Source organism: Pleurodeles waltl, chromosome 8 (assembly GCF_031143425.1).
Source record: "Pleurodeles waltl isolate 20211129_DDA chromosome 8, aPleWal1.hap1.20221129, whole genome shotgun sequence".
Classification (NCBI taxonomy): Eukaryota; Metazoa; Chordata; class Amphibia; order Caudata; family Salamandridae; genus Pleurodeles; species Pleurodeles waltl.
Window position 1 is genome coordinate 1,473,091,447 of NC_090447.1, and position 25,830 is coordinate 1,473,117,276.

Consider the following 25,830-nt stretch of genomic DNA (forward strand, 5'->3'; position numbering starts at 1 on the left):
TTTTGACGCATATTCGGTGCAAACAGTATAAATATGCCCCTTTGTCTCCAATAGCACATCCTCTCTTTTCCTGTTCAAGTAAATAGAATAGCGCTTTGGGTCAATCAAGTCATTCAGTGAAGCCACCTGAGACCTCAGTCCAGTCATGGAATGAGTAGGTGGAGTTCATGCTACATAAAAGGGAGATGCACTATCAACACATATTAGCGCACATACTGTGTGCAACAGATGACAGTAGGCTCCTGGGGCTGTATCATGAAGCTCTGCATAAAGCTGTGCTCATGCTTTTTTAGCACTTGAGACGCCTAGAGGTCGCCCACATAACCGAGAAATCAGTTGAGCTAATGCATGAACTTCAGGGCGCAGAAACTGGAAACTGAGAAAGGCAGTCGCGGTTCACAGTTTCCAACTTGTGCTGTCTTGTGCTGTTTTTTTCTCGGCATATGCATTCATAATGGGCACTCCAAACCCCAAAATAGTAGGTGCGTGGTTCTGTGCTGAGCCAATGCAGCTCTTCGTGATTTGGCCCAGAATAGTGTGCTTTCATGAAGTATGAGTCAAACCTACGAAAGCGAGAACAACAGCAGATTTGCAAGAGTTACCTTAAAAAAGGATGCACTCCCAGTCACAATCACAATTTTTATTTAACCTCGGCTCGGTGGGAGCGTGCTAATAGTCACAATAAATCATCCTGTTATCCACCTGCTCTGGTGTGCATGTCGGTGTAATCAGGACACTGGGCGCGGCACAATCCCAGTCTTATGAAGCTAAACACCAGTTGCCTCAAGTGGACTGTGCAAGGACTTCTATTCGCCAAATGCGAGCGGAAACATGAAGAGCGTAAAGCTCCCCTATGCTCCGGTTGTATCACAGCACTGACCCCTTGTCGCACTCAGCCCCTTTTCATACATAGACACTCAAAGGAAATCAATTTCTGTGTAAGCGTATAGGGTTATGGTTGGAGGCTGAGAGTGAATAATGGAAGCTGTGCCCTCTGCCCTTCGCTGGAGCAGAGATCCAGTGCTGAACTGATGGGCTCTCTTGGAGCCTCGTCAGAGCAACCTGACATTCCTTTATGATGTAGAAGCAGTGAGGAACAACAGGGCATATTTACAAGTCCCTAGAGCCACCTTGTGCTGCCCCAGCATCATTTTATTTACGCTAAGCGGCGTTAAGGAGGCCTTTCTTGTGCGCCGTATTTACAAAGTGGCGCAATGCTTGCATTGTGCCACTTTGTAAACCCTTGCACCACATTATGCCTGCGCCAGACATAATGGCCCGTATTTATACTTTTTTTAGCGCCGCATTTGCGCCGCTTTTTGACGCAAAACGGCGCAAACCTACAAAATACAATGGCATTTTGCAAGTTTGCGCCGTTTTTGCGTCAAAAAACGACGCAAATGTGGCGCAAAAAAAGAATAAATACGGGCCAATGTATCCAAGGGGGTGTTCCAACGCAAGGAGGCCCAAAAATAATGGCGCAGTGAAATTCACATTTCATTGTTCTATATTTTCCTCATTTTTAACGCCTTCTCAGAGAAGACATTAAAATGACACACCCAGCTTAATAAATGGGCCTCCCTATGCTTTGCTGCACTAGCGTCAACATTTTTAATGCTAGTGCAGCAAAGAGCCACAAAAGCATAAAGAATTTTCATGGTATTGTCCTAACAACCACCATGGTGTGCCGAATAGTAAATACCGCGCACCCATGGTATTGGTAGGTGGGGCAGAGGGCAACACAAGAAAGGTAGCGCATTGGAACCGATGTGCTACTTTCTTGTAAATATGCCCCAACATTTGTAGCAGTGAATAACCAGGTTTAGGCCATGGTATTCATGACTGTACACTTAGTGAGAGCCATATATAACTGAAGCATTTATAAACGGTATCCCTGGTGCCCCAATCCTTTTCTCCTTCCAGTGCTGTCTTCATTGAGGCAGTGACCAAGCATAGCTTGGACAATACAAAAGCTTCCTAAGGTTCAGTACAGAATAGAAGATGGCTCCTCCTAATTTACTTACCTGGACTTGTGTTGACAGGACAGGTGCAAAGTTGTTTTTCCATTTTTTTGGGTGGCCCACGCGATTCACCACTTTATCACTTCATTCCTCAGCAGTTGCAAGTCAGAACTTGGAGCCCAGAGTATTATGCTACAAGCATATCATAGTCAGAATATTGATGATCAAGCTATTGCAAAGATAAACAAATGTAGGTACAATGTAACTTCACATTTACCTACCTTGAGTATATCGTCAAGGTTCATGTTTAATAACTTTCGGTAGAACTGGTGGTGAAACTAAGAAACGGGCATGCTAAGCTTTTATATTCACTGAAGTATACAAAATTATTTCTTTACATACTTTAAGCTTCTTTTCACATGATTAATTATTTGACAGAAGGACATACATTTGAGAGTTGTGCGGCTCAATAGTCGCGGCATGGGGTTTGAGCGGTACACTCGGTTGCAAAGATGCTGTTGCATATCTTTCCACTGGCAAGCACACGCTGCAGTCTGTGCTATTGTTTAAATTGCACACTCTTCGTGTGCATCTCCCGTCAGTAATGATGTGGATAAGGTCCCGTGACCCAAGCGAGGAGGCTTATGGGTACTTATTGGATCCAATTATGAAGCCAGAAGCTGCTAGGGAGCGATCCGCGCGTTGTTTGCTAGATAATGTAACCAGCAGGGCAAACCATCTCTATAACGGGACCAGGGGGACCCATGATGGCGGACAGTTATTGCTACACACTAAATAGGTGGGAAGCAGGAGAGGAAAGGGAAGCGCAGAATATTCAAAGCTTGATGCTAAAGTGTCCCAAGGGACCGGTGAATAAATAAATGAGAAAGCAAATAAATAAAAGATCATGTATAGACACTGCCTTTCACTGCTCGACTGCATATGTTGGCAGGACTGAACATAGCTCACACAAGTGTAATCCATCTGGCGCAGCCTTCCATTGTCTGAGATTCATGCTCCAGCGCACGGCTCTTCGGCTGCCTCTGCCAGCCTCTCAATGCAGGAGAAGAGATTTAAAGCTATGCACATTGTTTTCTGAGCGATTTGCCCCGTTTTCTCTGCTGCCACCTACCAAATTCCATTGAAGCTAGGTGAAGGCTCAATATTAAGCCACATGCTTTGGTGAAAGTGATGTCACAGTAATCAGCATCATGGTAAGTGACATTAAAAAGAGTGAAAGAACATGTTATGTTGAGTCATAAAGAACAAGAGAACCTGAAAGTCATCTGGCACATTTGGTGAGCTTATGTGCAAAAACACAGGAGCCTCAGTCAATATCACAATCAATTGGGATGTACCAAAATGCTACTTTTATTAGTTCATATGTTAAAATGTAAAGAAAAATTATAAGTGACGGCACGGTGGTTGTGTAGTGGGAAGTGACGGCACGGTGGTTGTGTAGTGGGAGGTGACGGCACGGTGGTTGTGTAGTGGGAAGTGACGGCACGGTGGTTGTGTAGTGGGAAGTGACGGCACGGTGGTTGTGTAGTGGGAAGTGACGGCACGGTGGTTGTGTAGTGGGAGGTGACGGCACGGTGGTTGTGTAGTGTGAAGTGACGGCACGGTGGTTGTGTAGTGGGAAGTGACGGCACGGTGGTTGTGTAGTGGGAAGTGACGGCACGGTGGTTGTGTAGTGGGAAACGTGCTCGGTGCTCTTATAAGCGTGACACACACGGGCAAATCAGTGATCAGAAATGTGGATCCTAAAACAAGGACAATGTGGCTCATTTCTGCCATGTGCAATCTTAAACTTAACAAAGGTCTGTAGTGATAATCAATGTTTCGATCCTCTGAAGAAGTGGGGGCGAGGTGGGGCTAATCTTCAGGACTCTCCTAATAAATTAGCCCAGACGAAGAACATAAAAAAGAAGAGAGAAACCTTCATTGAAAAGGCAGGATAAACCAGACTCAGGCTTGTTCTGGAGGCAGGTTAAGGGATCAATTTGGTGGATGATAATTATGGAGGTGGGGTGACCATGGAGAGAAACTGACGTTTTTGTTGCAGGTGAAGGGATTAGGACTCAACCTGTTGCCATATCGCTCCATCTTCCTTTAGAACTTTATCCTCTCTCCAAGTGATTTCTTCTCTCTCCGCCCATACTCCCTTTCCCCTGCATTTCTCCCCCGCTCTTTTCATTTTGTCTGATTTTTTTCCTCCATCGTCCTACATTGCAAGATGCCATCCAATTAAATGTATCAATCTTTTGCTCTTTATTTCCTTATTTCCCTGTTTTTCCTCTTATTGTGACTCCTTTCATGTTCTTTTACCCCTACCACATCCAACAGGCTCTGGAAATAAGTGTCCCGCAGACAGTAGTGTGTGATATTTATCCCATCTGGTTAAATCCAATCCTATGGTTTTTGACATTCCTCTGGTTCCTTTCTATAACAAATCCACATACCTCTGCAGCCTTTATCCTTTGTTAAATTCCAGCAGCTTTGAGCTACTTAAATTTTACTGGGGATGTGAACATTACCTCACCCATTGTTTATAGGGTGAATAAAGGGTGAGATCAATTTGCTTAACTTGTAATTGAGATAATTGTGCGAACAGGTAATTGTGCAGGTATCATATCAGGGCGGTAGTATTCAAGTACTAGATGTATCTTTATATTATCCATCTGGCCTGCCATCTGTTAAGTGTGCATGGTCATAGATGACCTGTAAATCATGCTATGGTTGTTACATTAATTTGTGGCTTTTTATCCAACAGATCTGTGCATACCTTTTGATACATAGATATTTGATTTTAGCTTTTCTATTTTGGGTTCAAAAATTCAACATGCAAACAAACTCTTCTGGCTAGAAACCCAGACAGGCTTAAAGATGAAGAGGTTTGTCACATGGGCGTATCTATGTTTGCATGTAGGTTTGCCTATATATGTAGTCCTTGTTGAAGTCACCTGCATGAGGGCCTGCTCATCTGTGTGCATAGGTGCCTGCATTTGATCTCTGTGCATAGGTGCCTGTATGTATGTTTTCTGTCAAAAAAGGTTTGTAAGCCTATATATGCTGGGAAGCAAGTTATAGTGGGCTATAAATCTATTAGAATATACCACCATATGGAGGCAGAATGTTCTAATTGAGAAAACAAAGGCATTGAGACAGAGGTGTGTGAAATGCCCTGCAGCTCAGAAACCTTTGTTTCACAGCTCCTGCTGGGAATGTTCAACTATTCCACAGGCAGGGTCATGGATTTTAACTATTCACCATTCCCAGCAAGAGCTGTGAAAGCAGTCTGTCAAAAGTCAGTTCCTAGTTCTGGATGCAGTGTGCTAAAATTCTTTTCATATTTCAGCCAAGCCAGGGAGACCCAGGAGCCGGGCAGCTTCCTCCGTTCCTCCTTCTGAAGTCCCAGCAACACTGTGCTACAGGTGGATGGAAGGGTGTACACTGTCTGTGCTGCTGCACAGCCTCTGTGTTTCACCCTCTCCTTCCCAATCCATATAGTTTGCACAGGCAGGATAAAGAGAAGGGTAGAGTACATTAGGACATTAAAATGTGGGGGAGCACAAGCAGGTTTATATAGGCTGCTGCTGCTCCATTGTCTTTAATGGAGATCTCTACATTCCAATTGTTAGAAATGGGGTTTTTGGTTGGCAGTCAGGTTACCCTCTGTCCAAGCAAAAGCCCTCACTCTAGTCAGGGTAAGTCACACACTATCCAAGATTATCCTGTGCCCACCCTCTGGTAGCTTGGCACGAGCAGTCAGGCTTAACTTAGAAGGCAATGTGTAAAGTATTTGTGCAATAAATCATACAATACCACCATATAGCACCACAAAAATACACCACACAGTGTTTAGAAAAATATATAATATTTATCAGGATAATTGTAGGTCAAAAAGAATAAAGTTGCAATGGAACATTGTAGAAATATCACAGGGAAGTGATATAAAGTGTCTTAAGTCTTTAGAATGTAACAAAAGTCTCTTTCAAGCACAAGTACCTGGTTAGGAGTGGAAAAATCTCCTCAGAGGGCCACAAGAGAAGAGGTGCGTGGAAAAAGGGTGTGTGCGTCGATTTCTCCCCAGCACACACGGACTTGCGTCGTTATTTTCCACGCGGGGAAGTCGGGCGTCGTTTTCCGGCGCGTGGACAGTCTCTTTCTGTGGATCGCAGGGATTACCAGATTTCCCGGGTCTGTGCGTGGATTCTCCTGCTTGTTCTCCGGCTGTGCGTCGATCTGCGGGGCTGCGCGTCGAATTTACGAACTCACGGCAGGCGTCGCGTCGATTTCTCCTCTAGACTTCGATCTGCGGGGCTGCGCGTTGAAATTACGATCTCACGGCAGGCGTCGCGTCGATTTCTCCTCTAGAGGTCGGGCGGCGTTGTCCTTGCGAGGCCATGCGTCGGATCTTCGATCGTCCCAAGAGCGTCGCGTCGATCAGCGTCGGTGTGCGGCGTTTTTCTCGCCGCGAAACAAGCTGTGCGTCGAAATTTTCGGCGCACGGAGCGTCCAAGTAAAAGAGAGAAGTCTTTTTGGTCCTGAGACTTCAGGGAACAGGAGGCAAGCTCTATCCAAGCCCTTGGAGAGCACTTTCACAGCCAGACAAGAGTTCAGCAAGGCAGCAGGGCAACAGCAAGGCAGCAGTCCTTTGTAGAAAGCAGACAGGTGAGTCCTTTGAGCAGCCAGGCAGTTCTTCTTGGCAGGATGTAGTTTCTGGTTCAGGGTTCTTCTCCAGCAAGTGTCTGATGAGGTAGGGCAGAGGCCCTGTTTTATACCCAAATGTGCCTTTGAAGTGGGGGAGACTTCAAAGAGTGGCTAAGAAGTGCACCAGGTCCCCTTTCAGTTTACTCCTGTCTGCCAGGGTCCCAGTAGGGGGTGTGGCAGTCCTTTGTGTGAGAGCAGGCCCTCCACCCTCCCAGCCCAGGAAGACCCATTCAAAATGCAGATGTATGCAAGTGAGGCTGAGTACCCTGTGTTTGGGGTGTGTCTGAGTGAATGCACAAGGAGCTGTCAACCAAGCCCAGCCAGACGTGGATTGTAAGGCACAGAAGGATTTAAGTGCAAAGAAATGCTCACTTTCTAAAAGTGGCATTTCTAGAATAGTAATATTAAATCCGACTTCACCAGTCAGTAGGACTTTGTATTACCATTCTGGCCATACTAAATATGACCTCCCTGCTCCTTTCAGATCAGCAGCTGCCACTTCAACAGTGTATGAGGGCAGCCCTAATGTTAGCCTATGAAGGGAGCAGGCCTCTCAGTAGTGTGAAAACGAATTTAGGAGTTTTACACTACCAGGACATATAACTACACAGGTACATGTCCTGCCTTTTACCTACACAGCACCCTGCCCTAGGGGTTACCTAGGGCACACCTTAAGGGTGACTTATATGTAGAAAAAGGGGAGTTCTAGGCTTGGCAAGTACTTTTAAATGCCAAGTCGAGGTGGCAGTGAAACTGCACACACAGGCCTTGCAATGGCAGGCCTGAGACAAGGAAAAAGGGGCTACTTAAGTGGGTGGCACAACCAGTGCTGCAGGCCCACTAGTAGCATTTAATTTACCAGCCCTATGCACATAAAGTGCACCTTACTAGGGACTTATAAGTAAATTAATAGTCCAATCAGGTATGATTCCAGGTTACCATGTTTTAAGGGAGAGAGCATATGCACTTTAGCACTGGTTAGCAGTGGTAAAGTGCGCAGAGTCTATAAACCAGCAAAAACAGTGTCCAAAAAAATGGAGGGAGGCAGGCAAAAAGTTACCCTAAGGCTGTCAGGTCTAACACCAATGTTCTAATAAAGGCACCATACTAGTGTGACTCCTTAGCAGATGAAAAGGACTGATTGCCAATTTCAGTCAGGACAGGAATGATTGCTTTGCTAGCCTGCTTGATGAATTTCACCAAACAAGATTCTATTGGGAAAAGAGCTATAATAGGGTTAGGTTCATCAAATGTGTACAATTCAGAGAGGGAGACTTAACGTTTTTAAGTGTAGAAAAGATTTAGAGGTGAAAAGGGGGCTTCTTAAAAGGGACATTGTCTTTGAAGGAGGGATAAGATGAATGTAGATCTAGTGAGTTAAATTTTGGTAGAGAGCACCCCCCCAGGATGTTACAGAGTTTCTCAGTAAGTGGGGTGGAAGATGACGAACATATAGAGTGAAAGAGTTTTAATTGTGTTGAGGAGCCTGGAATACATTAAGGCCCTCATTATGATATTGGCCGTAAGTGTCGCTTACCGCCATGACGACTGCCGCCAACATACCGCGACTGCAGCGGTATACCGATACGGGTATTATGACCCACACATAGAAGTCCCCCACTATACAGACACACACACAAGTCCGCCAGACCAAAGGTCAATGAAAAAATGGCGGTACCAAAACCCACACCCTTACGCCAACAGAAATACGCCCACAACATCATGACCCACAAATCACCGTGGTGGACATTCAACCGCAGTAAACCATTGGCGGTACACCATTGGCGGTACACCCTGCCGTGCTTAAAATACACACACACACTAACAAAACAACATCACATTGGAGAATTCAAACTACACACACCTGACACACATACACACACCACACACCACACCCACACACCCACACCACTATAAAACACACAAACACTACCCACAACCCTTTACGACTCCCAAAAAATCTACAACAGAGAGAGAGAGCCACCAAGAGCACCCACAGGACCAGAGCCATAGAACACCATCACCCATACACCATCCATGCACCTCACAGCACATACCCCAACACATCACCCCACACACCCTCACACACACCACTCACACTACACCCATGTCACCACAAAGACACCCCAGGTTCTCTGAGGAGGAGCTAAGTGACATGGTGGAGGAAATCATGCGGGTAGAGCCATAGTTATTCGGATCACAGGTACAGCAGACATCTATTGCAAGGAAGATGGAGCTATGACGGAGATTCGTGGACAGGGTCAACGCTGTGTGACAGCACTCCAGAACAAGGGATGACATCAGGAAGAGGTGGAACGACGTACGGGGGAAGGTGCGTTCCGTGGTTGCAAGACACCAGATAGAGGACTGGCGGTGGACCCCCACCTCTTCCCCCACAACTAACAACATGGGAGGAACAAGTCTTGGCGATCATGCATCCTGAGGGCCTGGAAGGAGTGGGAGGAGGACTAGACTCTGGTAAGTCAAATCTCTATTACTATCACCCCCCTACCTGCATGCCATCCCATAACCCCACCCCTGCCCTCACCCCCATCACTCCACCACCTCACATATACCCCACCATCACAACCCACCCATCCCAATACCAAGCCCTGCATGCAACACCAATGCACGGACACCCATCACAAACCTGCATGGACACCTATCACCACAGCATGCACACTAGTGACAATCACTTAGCCAACAAAATCACAACTCACACAAGCCAAAGCTGCCTTGCCAATAACAACCATAAAGGAAAACATACCCATGCACAAGATGACACACGCAGAAACAATAACACTGCATTTACATCTCCACAGGACCCCCACACAACATCACCAGAGAGGAGGTGCCAGCAACATCAAGTCCCCCCCCAGAGAGGCCCAAAGTGATGACAGCAGCTCTGCATGCCTGGATCAGGATGACCAACCTGGCCCATCAGGGACCTCTGGACAGTCGATGACCCAGCCACATTCCCAAACCACCACAGAGCCTCCATCCTCAGGAAACACCAGCACAGCACCCACCCAGCAGGCCCATCCCTCTGTCCCCAGGACACATCAATCAGCAGTGTGTCCACCACTTCAGGGACCCCAGGCAACCTCGCAAACACAGGATGATCAGGGACCAGGGGTCAGTGGCAGTGGGCAAAAGGTTCAGGGGACAGAGGCACAGGACAACAGGGAAGCTGGGAGGATTGCTGTGCGACATGGGGAGGACAGGCCCAGGTAATCTATTCTCCATGAGGCACACACCAACATCCTGGGAGCATACCACCATTCCCAGGAGACAAGGGACCAGATACTGGCCAAGCTGCAGGAGACCCAGCGGCTGCAGGAGGGACAGTACCTGGGGATTTGGGAGGACCTGAAGAACATCCACACCACCCTGGTCACCATTGCAGGGGTGCTGGCTGACATGGCCAACACCATGAGGGAGGCAGTGGCACACCAACAGGCCCCTAACACTAGCCACACCGAAGAACAGCCCTCCACCACCGCCGACGCTAGTAGACAGGAGGCCCCGCCACAGGACCAACAGGGCAACAGCACCCCACCCCCTGCAGAAGGAGAACCACCATGCAAAAGGTCCCTGGGATCCAGGCAGAAGACAGAGAACATTGCCAAGACCCCCACCAGGAAATAGGACTCCCCTGAGTTTCACCCTTGTGTCCCACCCTGTGACCCTGTCCACCTTTAACTGACATTGCTCCACTTCCTATGCCCCCTTGGACAATGCATCTGTGATATCAATAGACCAGACTCTATCCTGGACAGTTCTCCACCATCAAACCAGCCCACTGCACATCCCCATTTACTTTTCAGCACTGAATAAATACCCTTGGAACTAATACAAGTATGGATTCTGTCAATTGATTGAAATATGTATTAGTTTAACAAGCTGTAAACATAGTAAATCAAATGTACTGTAACATTTATAGGTATGACCTGTAGTGGGCAGCAGTAAACACACCAGGAGCCAGAGTGGGGCACAGATATCTGAAAATAGAGATGCCAAAGGGTACAGTAAGTGGCCATAGAAATAGGGAAATCAGGCCGCCATGTTCAATGTCCAACACAAAACTGCAATGGTAGGTGAAGTTAAAGTGTCTTACCTGTGTGTCACTAGAAGTACTGTTGAATTAATGTAGTTCTTTTTTCCTCTGCCTCCTCTTTGTCACTGTCCACAGGCTCCACCGCTGCCACACGACCATCCCTAGGCTCATCTCCCTGCAGAAAAGGCACCTGGCGTCTCAAGGCCACTGTGTCCTCCTTCTCCTCCTCGTCGACCTTCCTCCCAGTTGCATCTACACTCACACCTGCATGCACTACATCCTCATCCACTACCTCCATCACCAGCACTCCTATCAGTACACGCCCCTCACCAGCATTCACCACCCCCACATCCATGCACATGTCCCCTGTGTCCTCTCTTAGTGTGTCTGTGACCCCTCCTCCCAAAGTACACAAACACAAGCACTCAGACACCCAACATCCACCTCACAACTGCATCCAGACCATGCACCTGTACCCAAACACAGCAAACAGACACCTCCTACAACCACTCCCTCTTCCTCCACTCCCAAACCTTCACCCTCTTCTTGCCCCAGTGTCCCTAAGAAGCTTTTCCTCACCAACATGGACCTATTCTCTGCCCCTCCCCCCATCCTTCACTTCGGGCCAGGGTGGCCAGAACCCAGCCCAGCACCTCAGCCACCCAGTCCACGGCCACTGTGGTTTCTGCAGCTACTGCAGGTGTGAGAGGCTCCAAGGAGGCACCCATCAGCACAGCCAGTGTGCCAGCACCACCTGCCAAGGCCAAGAAGGGGCCGCCACCTAGCAAGGGCAAGAAGGGGACACGAGCCAGCAAGGGGAAGGCGGCACCACCAGCCAGCAAGGGCAGGAAAGGAACACCAGCTGGCAGAAGCAAGGAGGCACCACCATCTGCTAAGGGCAGGAAGGAGCACACAACAACAGCCATGGCATTGCAGCCATCCGAGGCTGCAGGGGAAGGGCTGGAGCCTACCCCCATCACTGCCAGCAACGCCACCTGCACTGCGGCCAGCACCGCCACCTTCCCTGTGGCCAGCACTGCCACCTGCACTGCAGCCAGCACCCCCACCTGCCCCGCCGCCAGCAGCACCACTGCAGCAGAAGCATCCCCAGTGGGCAGTCGTCCGAGGCTGTAGGGGAAGAGCTGGAGCCTCCCCCCACCACTGCCAGCACCTCCACCTGCACCGCGGGCAGCACAGCCATCTGCCCGCCTCCAGCAGCACCACTGCCAGCAGCAGCAGCCCCAGTAAGCAGCCGTCTGAGGCTGCAGGGGAAGGGATGGAGCCTACCCCACCACTGACAGCACCGCCACCTGCACCGCACCTGACATCCACTGAGCAGCCGTCACCGCCGGCGTGCTGTGTGTAGTCGTGACTACATGGGCTGCAGTGCGTCCTGGCCCCTTCAACACCTGTAGGTGTGACACCCAGGTGAGAGACTGTGACCTTGCACCATCCAGGATGAAGCACACTGAGCACAAAGCCCCCTCCAGAACCAGTGGAAGAAGGCATCCACTCACCCCCTCCTTGGCAGGATGAAGCACACTGGGCACAAAGCCCCCTCCAGAACCAGTGGAAGAAGGCATCCACTCACCCCCTCCTAGGCAGGATGAAGCACACTGGGCACAAAGCTCCCTCCAGAACCAGTGGAGAAGCCATCCACTCCAGAGACTGTGGCCTTGCACTCCCCAGGACCAAGCAGTGGGCAAACAACCCACTTGAGAGACTATGGCTTTGAACTCCCCAGGCCAAGCAGTGGGCAACCCACCCATTTGGGAGACTGTGGCTTTGCACTCCCCAGGACCAAGCAGTGGTCAAACCACCCCCTTGAGAGACTGTGGCTCTGCACTCCCCAGGACCAAGCAATGGGTATGGAGCCCCCTCCAGGCCAGTGGCATTGTACCATCTTCCGGCTAAGGTGCCCCCCCATTCCCTGTCCCCTTGAGGTGCCTGTGTTTTTTTGACCTGATACCCCTTCAGTGTTCTCTCTGTATTGAGGCAGGAGTCAAGTGTGGCCTTGGCCTATGTGTTATGGCCCCGTGGGCCACAGACATTTTGGAGTGGGCATTGTATCTCCTTTTGTATATATTGTACATACTGTTTATTGATTTAAGTACATATTTATCTATAATTGAACTAATACACTCATTTTAATCCATTCCTTTTGTCCTTGTGTTATTCCTGATGGTTACGGGGTGTATATGTAATGTTGTTGCATCTGTTTGTGTGTATCGTGTTGGGGGTGAGGGTGGGGGTGTGGGTGTTGCGCGTTGCGTGTGTGTGTCACTCTCATTTTCCTCCCCCACTTGTGTGCTAGGTGCATAATCCTCCCATGAGATTTTTCTGGGGGTTTTATCTTGCATGCAACTCTGCAATGGACCTTGGAGCATGGAAACAGGAATGCCTGGTAGTTGCCACTCTAAGTGGAGCAAATAATCAAGGACAGAACTGTTCTAGGTCAAATGTATTACATTTTCACACAACACAATGCAGCAACAAAATTTGTTTTGGTGATTTACACAAGGGGGAAATTTCAACTCACATACGCATGATTGTGCTGTCATCTTCAGTGTTAACAGTCTAATAAGGCTGCCCTATGTGACTCACCTCTGCACACCATGGTGCAGTGGCAAGTTTGTGCGGTCTTGGGTATTTTAGACCAGGGTCTGCTCAGAACTGGAGAAATGTTCAAAGAGATACCTAACTTACTTATATAGCTGAATTTATAAGGAAGCAGACTACAGTATGACATCAGAAGAGGCACTGCAGCATCATTCAGAAGGTCATTGAAGAAGATCTAAACAGAAACAGCTGTTCAGCATGTCCAGAACATATATGCAGTGTAAAGACTTAGCTCATATGTAACAGTCACCAGAAGCAAGGAGCTCTACGGAGCATAAATAAAGTTAGCAACTATACAAGTTACATAACTTTTAGTAGTCAACTACATCTCACATGCAAGAAACTTTTTCTTGTGAAGTCAGGGACAGATGTTTCTGACATGCCAAACTGTTGTAGGGCCCGCAATTACTCCCCATTTGGATTTCAGTGTTAGCTTGACATCTTTTTCTAATGATGACTCTTTACATATTTTCCACTGACACAAGGATGAGCTGCATATGCATTTATTCCTGGTAGGCATTATTGCTCTGTAGTCTGCACATTTAGTCCAGGAACGTGATGCCCTTGATTTCTTTTTCAGGGCTCATAGTGAGATAAGGACAGTGTTTCATTTTATAAACAGCATGCATGCTAAGCTCCTTGAGAAGAGCACTTCATGCTGAGATCATCATGGAGCCGCTGTGACTGAGATGCAACCCTGCTGACTCCAACCATCACCCTGTAAAAGAAGATAGCCTGTACACTTAGGCCAGGTTCCTGGCCCCCCAGACCAAGGTCTAGGGCTTAGACTTTCCCAATGATTTTGGCAGAGGGTGCTCCCGGTATATTCATTTTAGTGTAGTACTAGTAACGGGTAGTAGGGAGGGAACAAAAGTAGCAATTAACGCGGTTGAATTGCTTGTATTTTCCAACATTCTAATAATGCTGATTACTGTAATGTGTCTCATTGACTAATTATTGGAGCCCAGACTTTCTTTGCAAGAATACAATCGTTTCAATAAATGTTTTGAAAATGCATTTTCGGATCTCCCTTGGGCATCTGAGAGTAACAAACAAAAGGGTTAGATCTGTTTCCACAGATTCCTTGGGAATTAGAGTGGTCATGTTCAAGGTTACCAATAACATCTATTACCCTTGTAAGGTTAGGCATTTAGATGTGGTACTGTGAACTAGCCAAAACAAACCAAAATTTACTGATGATATATGTAGACTGAGTCTCTATATTATGAAGTTTCTGCTGACATATATACAGTCATACTAAACTTGTAGGAACCGTATAACAAACCACCTTGCAGATAATAGGAAAGCCGATTTGTTAGGGTAGTCAAAGTTGAGTAGCTGATCCTGAACAATCACAGTGCTGTGTTTAGTTGCAAAAGTAAGATTTTGTACAGCCAATTGATTTCATGTTGACTCCTAGACATTTGGATAAACCTTGTTTTGTTCTCTCATGGTTAATGCAAAAATGTATTATTGGAGAATCTCATGCACCCTCCTCAATCTAAACACAAAAAAGGGCTAAAGCAAAAATATATTTTCTGGTCATTGCATGAAAGCTCCATGGCATTGAAGGGCCTGTAGATTAAATGCTACTAGTGTGCCTGCAGCACTGATTGTGCCACCCACTTGAGTAGCCCCTTAAACTTTTCTCAGGCTTGCCATTGCAAGGCCTGTGTGTGCAGTTTCACTGCCAATTCGACTTGGCATTTAAAAGTACTTGCCAAGCCTAAAACTCCCCTTTTTCTACATATAAGACACCCCTAAGGTATGCCCTAGGTAACCCATAGGGTAGGGTGCGGTGTAGGCAAAGGACAGGACATGTACCTATGTAGTTTACATGTCCTGGTAGTGTAAAACTCCTAAATTCGTTTTTACACTGCTGTGAGGCCTGCTCCTTTCATAGGCTAACATTGGGGCTGCCCTCATACATTGTTTGAGTGGTAGCCGTTGATCTGAAAGGAGTAGGAAGGTCATATTTAGTATGGCCAGAATGGTGACATTAAATCCTGCTGACTGGTGAAGTTGGATTTAATATTACTATTTTAGAAATGTCACTTTTAGAAAGTGATAATTTCTCTGCACTTAAGTCTTTCTGTGCCTTACAATCCACGTCTGGCTGGGTTTAGTTGACAGCTCCTTGTGCATTCACTCAGACACACCCCAAACACAGGCTACTCAGCCTCACTTGCATACATCTGCATTTTGAATGGGTGTTCCTGAGCTGGGAGGGTAGAGGGCCTGCTCTCATCTAAGGACTGCCACATCCCCTACTGGGATCCTGGCAGACAGGATTGAACTGAAAAGGGACCTGGTGCACTTCTAAGCCACTCTTTGAAGTCCCCACCACTTCAAAGGCACATTTGGGTATATAAACAGGGCCTCTGCCCCTACCAGCTCAGACACTTCCTGGAGAAGAAACTTGAACCAGAACCTGCACCCTGCCAAGAAGAACTGCCTGGCTGCCCAAAGGACTCACCTGTCTGTTTTCTGTGAAGGACTGTTGCCTTGCTGTTGCCCTGCTGCCTTCCTGCTCTCTGGCTGTGGTGAAGAAGTGCTTTCCATGGGCTTGGATAGAGCTTACCTCCTGTTCCCTGAAGTCTCAGGACCAAAGAGACTTCATCTTATCAAGAAGGACTCCTTGTGTGACGAAATTCGATGCACAGCGTGCCAGAAACGACGCACAGCCTGCACCGCGGTAAAAATTTCAGTGCACGCCGAAACGGAACGACGCAGTTCAACTTCGCAACAAGAAGATCGATGCAGCGCCAGCGTAGCAACCGGAAATTTGATGCACGGCCCAGTGGATCGACGCACAGCTGAGCCGGAACGATGCAACCCGACTTCCAGAAAGGAATCGACGCAGCGCCTGCCGTGCAGTAGAACATTCGATGGAAGGCCCACCGGATCGACGCAGTTCCTGTGACTTCTCCTTGCCAGTGCAGGAAATCCATGCATCGTCCCTGGAGCATCTGAAAACCCCGAAACCCGAAGAGGATCCATGACCGAGCACCAGAAATCGACTCACAGCCGTCCCTGCGTGAAAACTAAACGACGCATCGCCGTGTGCAGCCCAAGAAATCAACGCACACCCCTTTGTTTCCACGCATCTCCTCCTTTGCGGTTTTTTGCAGAGATTTTTCACACAAACCAGGTACTTTGTGCTTGAAAGAGACTTTGTTTGCTTTTAAAAGACTTAAGACACTTTGGCCCTCATCCTGACCTTGGCGGGCAGCGGAGGCCGCCCGCCAAAGTCCCGCCGTCAGGTTACCGTTCCGCGGTCGAAAGACCGCGGCGGTAATTCTGACATTCCCGCTGGGCTGGCGGGCGGCCGCCTTCAGGCCGCCCGCCAGCCCAGCGGGAAAGAGGCTTCCACGATGAAGCCGGCTCGGAATCGAGCCGGCGGAGTGGAAGCTGTGCGACGGGTGCAGTTGCACCCGTTGCGTATTTCACTGTCTGCGCAGCAGACAGTGAAATACATTTAGGGGCCCTCTTATGGGGGCCCCGCGACCCCCCCTACCGCCATCCGGTTCCCGGCGGGCGGACCGCCGGGAACTGGATGGCGGTAGGGGGGGTCGGAATCCCCTCGCCTTGGAGGATTCCAACGGGCAGCGGAAAACCGGCGGGAGACCGCCGGTTTTCCTGCACTGACCGCGGCCAAAGCGCCGCGGTCAGAATGCCCTGCGGGGCACCGCCGGTCTGTCGGCGGTGCTCCCGCCGACCCTGGCCCCGGCGGTCTAAGACCGCCGGGGTTAGAATCACCCCCTTTATATCACTTTTCAGTGATATCTCTACATTTACTCATTGCATCTTTGATCGTTTTGACCTGCATTTATCCAGATAAATAATATGTATTTTTCTAAACTCTGTGTGGTGTATTTTTTGGGTGCTATATGGTGTTATTGCATGATTTATTGCACAAATACTTTACACATTGCCTTTTAAGTTAAGCCGGACTGCTCAGCCCCAAGCTACCAGAGGGTGGGCACAGGATAATTTGGATTGTGGGTGACTTATCCTGACTACAGTGAGGCTTCTTGCTTGGACAGGGGGTAACCTGACTGCCAACCAAAGACCCCATTTCCAACAATAAATAAAAACAAAAATTAGGAAAGCAAATCAATGAATAAGCAAACCTAAAATCATCGAAAGGCAAATGCTTTCTGGATCTGTTGAGTGCTGCTGGAACAATTGATGGCCAGTAACATCACCTTACTAAAGGCACAGGTGATATATAGCACTTTATCTTTGAAAACACAAATTCACCCACAAGACAAACATTTGAGTGGCCCCTCTATTGTTCATTCTCCATCTAACCTCTTTAAAGTTTTATGGAGTTGCTGCAGTACCTCCCACACCTCTAGTTCCTATGCCACTGGGTCCGACAGTGCAGTGTGCTCCTGACGCACAGGTGCAGCTGTCTAAACTTGGAAGCATGCCTCTGGGGAAGGCAATGCTTTGAAGCAACTGCATGATCACACAAACAGACGTATACAGAAAAGCTACAAAAGCAGCAGGCACTAAATACAGATGGAGGTGAGGCAGATGCTGAAGAAATATTATTGCGTTAAAGCAATAATGTAAAAACAAATAGCAAACCTATACTTAACAATACATACTTACCTTCATGACATTGTGTTAGTTGATATTTTGCCTACACTAGTTAGGCAATTAACATTAAAATCTCCAGATTCCAGTAGTAATCCTTCCACTCTACCCACCAGAAATACATTTTTACCCATTCAATCACAGATACATATGTCTACAAAAAACACATATACACACATACACAAAGGTCCATATCTATACTCTTTGAGGTAAAAACTGCGCTAACGCAGTTTTGCGTCAAAAAAGTTTTGCACTGACTAGCCACATTTTTTAATGCCACCTGGGCGTCAAATTTATACTATGATGCTGGGTAGCACTAAAACTAGGTTAGAGTCATTTTTCCTGACGCTAAGCATTGCTCCTTGTTGTAAGGCAAAATGACGTTAATGGAGGAAAAATTACTCTAATCCGTTTTTTGACATGTAAACACGTCGTAAAATGGAAATGCGCCATCTTCGCCCACAATAGCATAAAAAAGAGACGCTAATGAAGTAAACAATGCAAAGGAGAAGCAAGATGGACCCAGAAAGCCAAGCCAGGAGACCCCAGACAACCGGGAATCAGCCAGGAGGACACTGACAGTTTTGCGTCAAAAAAGTTTTGCACTGACTAGCCACATTTTTTAATGCCACCTGGGCGTCATATTTATACTATGATGCTGGGTGGCACTAAAACTAGGTTAGAGTCATTTTTCCTGACGCTAAGCATTGCTCCTTGTTGTAAGGCAAAATGACGTTAATGGAGGAAAAATTACTCTAATCCGTTTTTTGACATGTAAACACGTCATAAAATGGAAATGCGCCATCTTTGCCCACAATAGCATAAAAAAGAGACGCTAATGAAGTAAACAATGCAAAGGAGAAGCAAGATGGACCCAGAAAGCCAAGCCAGGAGACCCCAGACAACCGGGAATCAGCCAGGAGGACACTGACAAGACCCAGAGGAGAGAGAAGAAAAAGAGGAACTATCTTTTCAGCGCAGAGGAGCATGAAATACTGGTGAGAGAGGTGACAGAGCACCAACATCAACTCTTCATCACCTCAAAATTGAAAATTGGAAGGAGAGAGGCAATTTGGCAGCAGATAGTGGACAGGATTAGCAGTGTGGCAGATGTCAGGAGAACTGTCACTGAGTGCAAGAAACATGACTGCAAGCGGAGGACAAAGGGAAAAATGGCAAGGAACAGGAAAGCAGCACTGCAGACCGGAGGAGGGAGTCCAGTACCACAAGAGGACCTTGACAAGATTGAGGAGATGGTTGCAACGGTCATCCCAGAAGAACTGGTCACTGATATCGCAGGACAGGGCAGGGCAGACTACCAGGAAACAGCACATATGCAGGGTAAGTTGCATGGGGGAAAAATATGACAAGATGTCAAGTGCAAGAAGGGGGAGGCACATAGGTTACACACAATGCATGTCAGCCCTGCAAATCAGGCAGTAGAAAGGGCAAAGCACGAGGGCATGGGACCCCCTGCACTGCCCATGCCAGGTGCATGGGATGTACAGGGGCACACACAACACAACACCACCATGCCAAGGCTCACCGCCATGCCAAGGCTGGTGGAAATGCTGAAACAGAGCAGGAGGGTAGCGTTGAACATAAAACTGGTCTGGTGTCACAGGACAGCTGGTATTGCCAGTATGTAATCTGCAGGAAACTGCCCAGTGCCAGGCCATTGGCCCAAGGGGCATTCCCCATTGACAACAGTTGCCACTACCACCTGTGCTGTTGGGCCTGGTCATTTAGGAAATGGCAGTTAGGTGCCCATAGGACAAACACACTCAACATTAGGGTTCAGTATGACTAGGTGATCAATCCTCATCAAAGTAGCATCAGGCATGATCCAAGTGCAACTCCTATCAACTGGTCATGTCCATAGACTCAATAATCATCAAGCACTGTCACATACATAATGATGTACACAGCAGTAATCTCACACCCATGCTGGCCATTCCTGGGTTTACCCCTGTGTCTGTGTCACATTAGCTGCAATGCCATCATACAGCATCTCAGGTATCATAGTGCAAGAAGGACCGCATTGACGGGGAGGACATATGTGTGTGGGAAGGTGAACACACCCGCACAGTCAAAACAGGAAATGGAACTCTGCCAGGTCTATCAGAGCAATGCAGTGTAGCACACATGCACAAACATCAACGTTAGGAACTAGGATGGTAACAAGAGCATTGTGTCTTGGCAATGCCATGCACGGGGTGGTGCTAAATCTCAGCACCGTATGGGTGAATGTGAAACATGAAAGACTGGGACAGGGGCATATTGTCATGTGTGGCGGTATGGCATCAGCACAGCAACAACCATTGCAAGGCCTCACCATGCAAATGGAAGAATAGGGCTGGTTGATGAGGACAAGAAGGTGCCAAGCCATAAATAGGACATAACTCACACCTAGAAGATGTGACGCAGACAATTGTGCAAACTGCCCTTCCCTACATGTGACATGAAGGTGGGGCATAGGGCTGAGAGACTGCAAACATTAAGTACAGGAACAATGTATGGGAACCAAGCTGACAATGAGCCACCAATAGAAGGTCAGTGACGTCACAAATCAACTGCCACAACACACTAATTGTACAATATCTCATTGCAGAGGACGATGGCTCTCCTGCCGATCTGCCTGTCCTGGACTACCCTGATGACCTGGATGATCATCTACAGCCATCAGCCGGGAGACCCTCCAAGATGTCCTGGGAACCCTCCAGACCCCACCTCCAGTTGCAAGGAGGAACATTCATGTAGCAGCCTTCCCAGAGGCCCCACCCACCACTCCAATAGTACGACCTGCCAGCTCCAACGTAGCTGAGGACTCAGAGGACATAGGGACCACTTTTGAGAGGACAGTAGTGGGAGTCCAGAAGGACCTGGCCAAGGAAGTGTGGGAGGGGATGCAAAGTATGGCAGCCAGCCTTGAGGGTATGTGCATGTGCACCATAACGGCCACTGAACAGACTGCAGCCAAACAAGGCACACAATCCCAACTGCATGAAGTCCAGCAGTGTCTGAGGGACCTAACCACTCTCATGAGGGAGCTGACACAACACCTGCCCTCCCAATCTTGCTGCAGGATGCATGACAACAAGCAGGACTCCATGCACCGGGAACTGGCCTCCCTCATGGCAGACATGGTTGCCTACCACAGGGATGTTGCTGCCATACTCAAAAATCAGCAGCTCCTCCTTGTTGAAGTGATGCCATTTGTAGTACCACACATGGCAGCTGCCGGGAATTCGGTGAACACTTATCCATCCACTGAAGTGTGTGTGGCCCCCTCTACCCCACCACCACCAACATCAAGGGCAGAGGAGACAACACACACATCAGAGGATGAATATGTGGAACAGATCATCTTCACCCGTAGGATTTCCCGGTAGCACCAGCCCATGCCAAGTGGGCAGTGATTTCCCTTTGTCCTGTGCTTGACATCATGCCAGTGTTGCTACAGTTGATTACTTGCACTCTTCACTGATACACTGTTAAACTCTCCACTATGGACTACAATTGTCTCTCACTACTCAAGTGGCAACTCATGTTCCCCTGCGCTGAACGACACTTTACCCAAGCATGTCCAATAACATGTCCCTCAACCCTGGAGTTGTGTTGTGTCACAATTGAATGGTTTTCACTACTGGGGTCACAGACCTGGACAATGTAAATATTGCACTACATCACTTGTAAATCAACAGCACCTACACAACCACATTGTCTCTGTGTAATGTGACACATCTACCATGCTGTAGAATTGTGATGCATGTAACATGTCTATAATCACAGAGTGTCAGTACAAGAGTGCAGACATATTGGGCTCACATATCTACGCACAAGGTACCTACACGATGAACGTCAATGCTGGGCACATCCCCTATGCGAAAGTCACTGTGTATGTGAAAAATGTTGAACACATGTATGCCTCATCCACTACATACATCAGGAATGGCTGTGAAAGAGTGATCAGGCAATAACGTCAGCTGGGAGTACCAGTGAAACACATTGGTGTGAAACAGATATACTTAACCTCATCTGTAATTGGCACTGCTCAGTTTAGCAGTGTTGACATGAAATGTAGGCTGTAGTCAGATGTCCCAAAGTGCCCAACATTCCGACAGAGGACCCAAACAATGAAAGCTTAAAAACCACACCTACCTGTCCAATACATAGGAAATATAGGGCCAGATGTATCAAAATATTTTGCACTCGCAAACGGCGAAATCGGCCGTTTGCGAGTACAAAATCGTGGTCTGCAATGCATCAGAGGCATTCGCAGACCACAAAATGAAAATTGCGGTTTTTCGCAGAATGGTATTTTGAACATGCAAAATACCATTGTCTGCAACCAGGTGGTAACCTGGTGCAAAATTTAAAAATGCAGTAAAACTGCATTTTTAAATTTAATCTGTAAAGCACACATGCCATTTTGGAATGTGTGTACTTTACATGGTAAAAAAATTTTTTTTGGGGTGCAGTAGAGGGGGCTTTAGGCCCCCAGCACCCTGGCCTTTTGCATTTCCCAAATTGCGATTTCTGGTTCAGAAATTGCAATTTAGGAAATGCAAAAAATTCGCAGCTATGGGCCAACAGGCCCATAGCTGCGAATGGGACCAGTATCGCAATTTGCGGTTCGGTAATTGCATTTGCGATTTTTAAGAAATCGCAATTACCGAATCGCAAATGTGATACATGGCCCTTTGCGAGTCGGTAATTGCGATTTCTTAAAAATCGCAATTACCGAATCGCAATGGGCCAGATTCATACATCTGGCCCATAGTCACCTTGAGTGGTGGGGACATTGGATGGCAGATGCATTGACAAGTAGATGTATTGTAGCTGCCAATGTGACAGCTCAGTTGTAAGTGAGAATTAACATGTCAAGAGAGGTATCTGGATGCAGGACAGAATCCCTAGGCCAACACACAATTCTCACTTTATACTCATTGGACGACCCTGAGACCCAAGCTTATGACACATGCAGTAAGGGAGTACCCAAACTTTTATTATATAGGTATAAAACGGAACTAAAATCTATGAAAAATGCATACCCTAACAAAATCTATCCTACTTATACATTACCTACAACTGGCCCTAACTACCCTATGCTAAACTTACCACATTTAACAACACACTCTAAACATTGAACCCCCAACCCCTTTATATCAAGAGACACATGCAGGACAACATATACTAACCTAAACATATGCTACCTAGTCCTAAACAAATAAATATTTTTTGCATATTTAACAAAAAGAAATTTTAACACATAAATGCCCAAAAATGACCCCCACCCACCCACAAACTAACATGTCATAATTTGAAAACCCACCCCCAAACCTACTTATCCTATCTAAACAACTAACCTAATCTAACCTATCACTAACCCTCTTAAACCCACTACAAAATATGATAACGAATGAGGTGGTTTTGGACTGAACTGGGGGTGAACGGGAGGCATCAGTTCATAGGTTGGCCCTCTTGAGTGTTCTCTTGATGGCCTTCAGTCTCTTGGAGTTGCAGTCCATCTCCTTCTTGAGGCTGTCCAGCTTCTTGAGGACCAGTTTCATATCAATCTGTAGGTCCCTAGTGTCTGACATGTCCATGGCAGCAGGCGTGGTGGGATGTGCTGCCGATATAAAGGGTGTTGCAGGTGGGGTAGATGTGGCAGTGGCGGCTGTGGCCCCCTGTTTTGCTATGGTGCTTGGTCCACTCTGTGTGGGCCGTGTGGGTCCCCCCTGGCTGAATGCCCGCCATTTTCCAGTGGCTTGCTCGTTCCGATAGCGTAGTGCCATCCTGCGGTACCCAGACTCCACTGCCAATTCTGGAACGCCCTGAGTTCCTCACTGTCCATGTTGGCAGCTGTTAAATTGAAACAGACAACCATCAGTGTCAGCATTGTGTGATGTATGTACAGATGATACTCTAACACTGTACCTCGATTTGCACATGCACTCCAACATGCAAATGGGATGGGATGGGCTGCAGTGTGTAATATTGTGTGTGGCCACATGTGGTAGACCATGCAACTTTGTGATTTGGGTGTGTATAGTTTGTTACACTGATGTGAGTGTTTCTGAATGAATGGCATGCAAAACTTTGGACGTCATGCATATGCATGTGTGACAACTGTGTATCTACATTTGATGGCAGTCAGTGATCTGCAACTGTCATGTGTTTGTGAATTGTGTTGACTCATGTGATGTCTGTAGATGTTTGACTTAGAGGGCATTACATTTAAGATGACATGCACAACTCAGGCATTGTGTCAACATCAGGGCAGTGCGCGCTCTACGGGCGACAAGAATGCAAAAACCCAACAGTTTCAAGCTAACATAATTTATGCATTGTGATGATATGATGTTGTTTAACCTTTTGCATTGCAGAGTTTAATCTTAAAGACTTATGTTTAGCAGGCATATAAATACTGTTCACATGCTAAGTACTGCTGCAGGTTACCAGACTGTGTCAAGGTGTGGTCCCCTTCCAGGGCCTTCTAGAAGCTTTCCCTGCAGCTTGCCTGGGTGTGGTTTGTGGGCTGGGCCAAGACTCTATATATGGGAGCCAGCCCAGCTCCACGTGCTCACTATTTAGAGGTCCCGGTGCAGAGCAGCAGCAACTTCCTGAGCTCCTGTTCCGGTGGCCTACTTTGATCTTCCAGGCCTCTGCCCTTCATTCGACATTGGTGATCCTTAATCAGGGCGGTAGGACAGAGGTTGGGCTGGGCCCCGACCCCGTTATCGAGGACGCTCGAATTCTTGGGCCTAATTCTTGCATGATAAACAAATTACTCTTGCGCGTGTGAATGTGCGCTTGAGAGTTTCTTGGCATTTGCATGCTGTTATTCGAATCGGCAAGACGCGCAATTCTTTCCTCGTGCTTAATTCATGTTATTCATTGTGCGCTACCATTCCTTGGCATTTACATGGTGGCATTCGAATCAGCAAGACGCGCGATTCTTTCCTCGTGCTTAATTAATGTTAGTCATTGCGCGCTACCATTCCTTGGCATTTACATGGTGGCCTTCAAATCGGCAAGACGCACGATTCGTTTTCTTGTGTTTTAACCCTTGATATTCATTGTGCGCTACCATTCCTTGGCAGTTACATGGTGGCCTTCGAATTGGCAAGACGCGCGATTTGTTTTATTGTGTTTTAACCCTTGATATTCATTGTGCGCTACCATTCCTTGGCAGTTACATGATGGACTTCGAATCGTCAAGACGCGCAATTCATTTTCTTGTGTTTTAACCCTTGATATTCATTGTGCGCTACCATTCCTTGGCAGTTACATGGTGGCCTTCGAATCGGCAAGACGCATGATTAGTTTTCTAGTGATTTAACCTTTGATATTCATTGCACGCTATCATTCCTTGGCAGTTACATGGTGGCATTCGAATCGGCAAGACGCGCAATTCTTTCCTCTGGCTTAATTCATGTTATTCATTGTGCGCTACCATTCCTTGGCAGTTACATGGTGGCATTCGAATCAGCAAGACGCGCAATTCTTTCCTCGTGCTTAATTCATGTTATTCATTGTGCACTACCATTCTAAGGCATTTACTTGGTAGTACTCGTGTTGACAAGTCGCAGGATTTATTCCTTGAATCTACGTTGTGTTATTCATGGTGCACAATCCTTCTATGGTGTTTACTACCTATGTGAAAATCTGCAATGTGCGCAATTCATGTTTCAACATTTTGAGAGAACAAAAGGAAAGAGTTCTAGATGTAATGTTGTGTGTTCCTAATATGAATTCTCAAAAATAATTCATAAGATGATTCAGAACTTATTCAGCCTGTTTTCCTGATTCTCATGCAATGGAAAGTACTTGAATTTGAAAGTTTCATTTAACCTCTCTTGATTCCCTCAC

At 47.2% G+C, this 25,830-nt stretch overlaps 1 long non-coding RNA gene across 1 annotated transcript in view; it reads left to right on the forward strand.

Moving 5' to 3' along the window:
- Positions 1–3,154: 3,154 nt before the first annotated feature.
- The window catches only part of LOC138249262 (uncharacterized), a 254,165-nt gene continuing 231,489 nt past the window's right edge, over positions 3,155–25,830 (forward strand). Inside the window, exon 1 of the long non-coding RNA XR_011194812.1 lies at positions 3,155–3,175. This is a non-coding gene — a long non-coding RNA (uncharacterized lncRNA). The remainder of the gene's footprint in view (positions 3,176–25,830) is intronic.